The following is a 5,412-nucleotide window of genomic DNA, read 5'->3' as shown; positions in this document are numbered from 1 at the left end:
AGAGAGAGAGAGAGAAAAGAAAAGAAAAGAAATCAAGGTAGAGAAAAGTATATATAGTATGCTACCATTTAAGAAAGGAGGACTACAGATATAGACATATAGTTAATGCTTATATTAAAAACAATGGAGATAATCCATAGCCCTTGCCTCCATTCCTGCTGCCCGTCCGACCTATTCATGCCCAGAGAGCTGGTAGCTCCACTGTGCCATATGAGGCATTTGCACCCTTTTTGGCAGTGACGACTGTCTCTCTGATCAGTGTCTGAGTGCTATGAAGATCGCACACAGAGGTCCAGATTCATTTCATCTTCAGAACATCAACAGATACATGAACTGCTTCTTTGGATTTCACTGGTTGGCAGTGGTTGACCAACTGTTTGGAATGCAGCCAATTTGAGCAAAGAAACATCCTTACTCGTGGCTCTGTTACAATGGTGAAATTGTTACACACGCAAGGAGATGAAACATATCTCCTTTTGAATTTAATTACCCTTTAATTCTCCTTTTAAATTTATTTTGAATTTAATCACCAGACCAAAATTAATGGTGAGATAATCCTTCATTGTTATGACAAAGGAGGAACTGAGCAAATAATCTGTATGTTGGATGGGGTGCTTGAATTTATTTTATAGGACACCACCAATAAGAGAGTGTTCTTGAGCAGAGACACCTATGGAGTCAGACCTTTGTTTAAAGCCATGATAGAAGGTGGATTTTCCATCTTCCAAAAAAAAAGAGTGAAGCCTTTTATGGGACACTATCAAATTTTGCATTTAAAGTCAAATGACAAAGTTACATCTGTGGTTAAATATCATCACTGTAGAGACGAACGCCTGCGTGCCCTCTCTAACAGTGTGGAGAAAGTACTCCCAGGTCTTGACGTGAAAACTGTGGAGAGGTGATGAGAACTGGAGACAGCAAGTATAGACAACCTTTCAAGGACTTTTGCTGTAAAGGAGAGGGAGAGATACAAGATGAGAGATAGTATAGTGTGTGTGGATGTGCAAATGCTATCAATGATCCAGTAGAGAGGACGAACTGATGATGCAAGAGACAGGGGGAACAATCCTTAAAACTGAAACTCAAGGCAAACCTGTTGTGATTCTATGATGGTTAAGTAATTAATGTTTGCCTGGGGAAGCAGATTTATTCATGTTCTCTTTTCCTCTTCATACACATGCCTACTTTTGGATTTTTTTTTCTTCCAGATTCTTTTTGACAATGCTATTAAGAAACATTACATGACAGACAGAAGGACTGGATGCCTTTCATCAGGGGGCCTGGATTCCATCTTGGCTGCTGTCACCCTGTTGAAGCAGCTAAAAGAGGCTCTGGTACAGTATGCTTTCCAGATATTTGCATTTGACATGGAAGACAGTCCCCATTTACTGGCTGCTGGAAACGTAGCAAATGAATATCATGAAGTCCTTTTTTTTTTAAAAAAAAAGATTTTATTTATTTATTTGACAGAGAGAGAGACAGCCAGCGAGAGAGGGAACAGAAGCAGGGGGAGTGAGAGAGGAAGAAGCAGGCTCATAGCGGAGGAGCCTGATGTGGGGCTTGATCCCAGAATACCGGGATCACGGCCTGAGCCAAAGGCAGACGCTTAACAACTGTGCCACCCAGGCACCCCCATGAAGTCCTTTTTGACTCTGAGGAAGGCATTCAGATACTGAATGAAATCACATTTTCCTTGGAAACTTAGGACCTTACAACAGTGCACACTTCAGGAGATATATATTTAATTTCCAAGTACATCTGGAAGAACACAGATAGCGTGGTGATCTTCTCTGGAGAAGGTTCAGATGTACTTCTACAGAGTTACATTTATTTTCATAAAAGCTACTTCTTCTAAAAAAAGCCAATGAGTGTGAGAAACTTCAAGGAACTCTGTTTGATGTTGTTCTCCACACAAATCAAACTACTGGCACCCATGGACTTGAACTGAGAGTCCCATTCCTGGATCTTTGATTTTCTTCCCATTACTTGTCTCTGCTACCAGCAATGAAAATTCCAGAGAATGGGATAGAAAAACATCCTGAGAGAGAATATTCGAAGACTCTACTCAGATCCTTAAAGAGATTCTCTGGTGACCAACAGAAGCCTTCAGTGATTGGATAACTTCAGCTAATAATTTCTGGTTTAAGATTTTACAGGAATCAGGGGGCCCGGCTGGCTCAGTCAGTGGAGTGTATGACTTTTGATCTCAGGGTTGTGAGTTCAAGCCCCATGTTGGGTTTATTTTACTTAAAAATAAAATCTTAAATAAAGATTTTATAGGAATATATTGACAGCAGTTTGGTGATGCTATGATGGTGACTGCAAGACAGAAATTTCCCTCAGTACTCTTCAAACTTACAAAGGCGATTACTACCATTAATCTTTGAATGCTGCTACCCAGGACAGACGGACTGGCTGACCAGTTACTGGATGCCCAAGCAGATCAATGCCACCAACCCTTCTGCCTGCACTCTGACCCATTACAGCTATGAAAGCTGAGGCACTCTTTAAAGTACAGATGGAAAGCAAATGTTCCCTCTTGTGAAGGGTAGTGGGACTAGGGGCAGGTGGGGCCATCCACCCATATATACTCGAGCATGTAAAAAAAAATTTTCAAATCTAAAAAACAAAGAGAAAATAAATCATAAAATTAAAAAGAGATTGTTACTAATGGAGTGGGAGGAGGAACAGGTAGAGGAGACAGAGATAAAAGCCAGACATGTTTTATATACTTGACTTTGAAACCATGAAAATATTTTATAGCTCTAAAACAAGATTAAATTTTAACAACCTCCAAGTATCTAAAGGAAAATGAAGCAAATGAAATCACTAAGAATCCTTAGTGACCTCCTAACTACTAAATCTGACGTCTTGCTTGAGGGTACATGCAACTTATCCTGACTGTATAATTTTACATTTTTGATCATTGACTCATTATTAAAATTCTCTTTCTCCTTGGCTTTTCTGAGACCACTCTTCCCTGGTTTACCTAAAATCTCTGATTTCACTTCTTAGTATCCCTCACCAGGCCCTCTTCTTCTACCTCTGCTTTCAATATAAGTAGTTCCCATTCTTTTTTTTTTTCTTTTTTACAATTTTAAGTAATCTTTACACCCAACATGGGGCTCAAACTCACGACCCCGAGATCAAGAGTTTCCTGCTCTACCAACTGAGCCAGCCAGGTGCTCCCCTCCCACACACTTTTTAAGTAGGCTTCATGCCCAACACGGGGCTTGAATTTACAATCCTGAGATCGAGAGCAGCATGCTCTTGGGGCACCTGGGCGGCTCAGTCAGTTGGATACCTGATTCTTTTTTTTTTTTTAAGATTTTTATTCATTTATTTGACAGAGAGAGACAGCCAGTGAGAGAGAGAACACAGGCAGGGGGAGTGGGAGAGGAAGAAGCAGGCTTCCAGTGGAGGAGCCTGATGTGGGGCTCAATCCCTGAACGCCAGGATCACGCCCTGAGCCGAAGGCAGACACTTAACGACTGGACACCTGATTCTTGGTTTCAGCTGAAGTCATATTCTTGGGGTCATGAGATCCAACCCCGTGTCGAGCCCCAATTGGGCTCCGCACTCACCATAGGGTCTGCTGGTCCCTCTCTCTCTGCTCCTCCCTCGCTTGCACTCACTCTCTCTCTCTCAAACAAATAAATGAAATCTAAAAAAAACAAAAACAAACAAAAAACAAGCCACGTGCTCTAGGTAGTTTTCATATTCTTTTGTTTTGTATTTTTTAAGTAATCTCTACACCCACCGTGGGGCTTGAACTCACAGCCCTGAGATCAAGAGTTGCACACTCCACCGACTGAGCCAGCCAGGCACCCCTAGGCAGTTCCATTCTTAATTTACTCTTTTTAATCTACTGATTACTCCCAGCAGTAAAACCATACGTTACCTGACTTCTATTAGACATATTTACATTAATGTATGATTATAAAAAAATTAAGATCTGTATGAGTTGTTGTACTATAGGGAAATATTGCCATGGGAGAGGAAAATGAAGCAATTTCAAGGGAACTGCTCTAAAATAGTTTCTTTGAATAAGTTATTTTGCATATCTACTGAATTACTGTCTGTTGTTCAAAACCTACCTCAGCTATTATCTATATTATAAAATCTTATCAGACTTCTTTGGCCAGAATTATTACTTCCTCTTCACTGTGATAAATAAGATCTCTCTTATGACATTTATTACCTAGTGACATATATTACCAAAATGCCAAAACAGGAATGGATTGGAAGAAAATAAAACACGAAAGGCCACAAGATCTACATAATATCAGCATTTGTGAGTGAGGAAGCAGATAGAAGCAAGATGAACCGGAGGAAATGAAAATGGCAAAAATTAGTAAAAGGACAGAATAAAGGCTCACACTGAGATAAAACCATAGGGAATAGAAGCCATTTGACCAGTACAGGGACATGGGGACAAAGGAAAAAGAAGGCCCAGACAAAAAATGAAGCCAATCTTTCAGGGATCTGCACCTTCAGGGCCGCTGTTCTCTCCCCTGTTGGTGCTGGGAGTGGGACTGGGCACCCATCAGAGACCCAGGTGGGGCTTGAGCTCCTCCGCAGCCCTCCTGCCTCCAGGCTTCCTCTGGGCACGTGCGTGCTCGCTCACGCTCTCTCTCTAATATATATATATTTTTATTTATTTGAGAGAGAGAGAGAGAGTGAGAGAGAGCGAGAGCACAAGAGCAGGGTGAGGGGCAGAGGGAGAAGAAGACTCCCCGCTGAGCAGGGAGCCCAACTCAGGGCTTGATCCTGGAACTCCCTGATCATGACCGGATGGGCTCTGACTCTCTCTATCTTACCGAAGCTGCCTCTGCCATTAAGGGTTGGTCTGTGCTCCACTCTGGAATTGCAAAGCCCCTCAACTATCTGGCTTCTCTGTGAGCCTGTACACCCTCCAATCACATTCCCCCTGTGGCCACATGTGTGATGCCACTTTTCCTGTAGCTGCCTCCTGCCTTGCTTCCTCTTGAGGCTTAGGCACACCCACTCCTTTTCCTTTTGGGACCCACCACTGACTTCCTGTTTTCCGCCCCAGAAACATTTCTATCTCTCAGCTCTGCCTAAGAGTCCCTTAAACATAGACCGGTGTGTGATTTTCAAAATGCTTTTAAAGAAGCCATTCTTTTATCAGAGGGGAGGGCTGGGGGGATGGGTGAAACAGGTGATGGGGATTAAGGAGTGCACTTGTGGAGATGAGCACGGGGGTGATGCATGGAAGTGTTGAAACACTGTATTGTATACCTGAAACTATTATAACACTGTAAGTTAATTAACTGGAATTTAAATAAAAACTGAAACAAAAAAAAAAAGCCATACTTAGGTGGAAGTCACACCCTTCATCTGCCCTCTTGCCTTTTCCATCCCTTCCCCATCCTCCTGTCTGTCCTCCCC

At 42.2% G+C, this 5,412-nt stretch overlaps 1 pseudogene; it reads left to right on the top strand.

The window, feature by feature from the left end:
• The first annotated feature begins 214 nt into the window (after positions 1–214).
• Positions 215–2,499, top strand: LOC103657639 (annotated as a pseudogene).
• The last annotated feature ends 2,913 nt before the right edge of the window (positions 2,500–5,412 follow it).

Source organism: Ursus maritimus, unplaced genomic scaffold, assembly GCF_017311325.1.
Source record: "Ursus maritimus isolate PB19 unplaced genomic scaffold, ASM1731132v1 scaffold_10, whole genome shotgun sequence".
NCBI classification, from domain to species: domain Eukaryota; kingdom Metazoa; phylum Chordata; class Mammalia; order Carnivora; family Ursidae; genus Ursus; species Ursus maritimus.
This window is presented reverse-complemented; position numbering and strand designations above follow the sequence as displayed.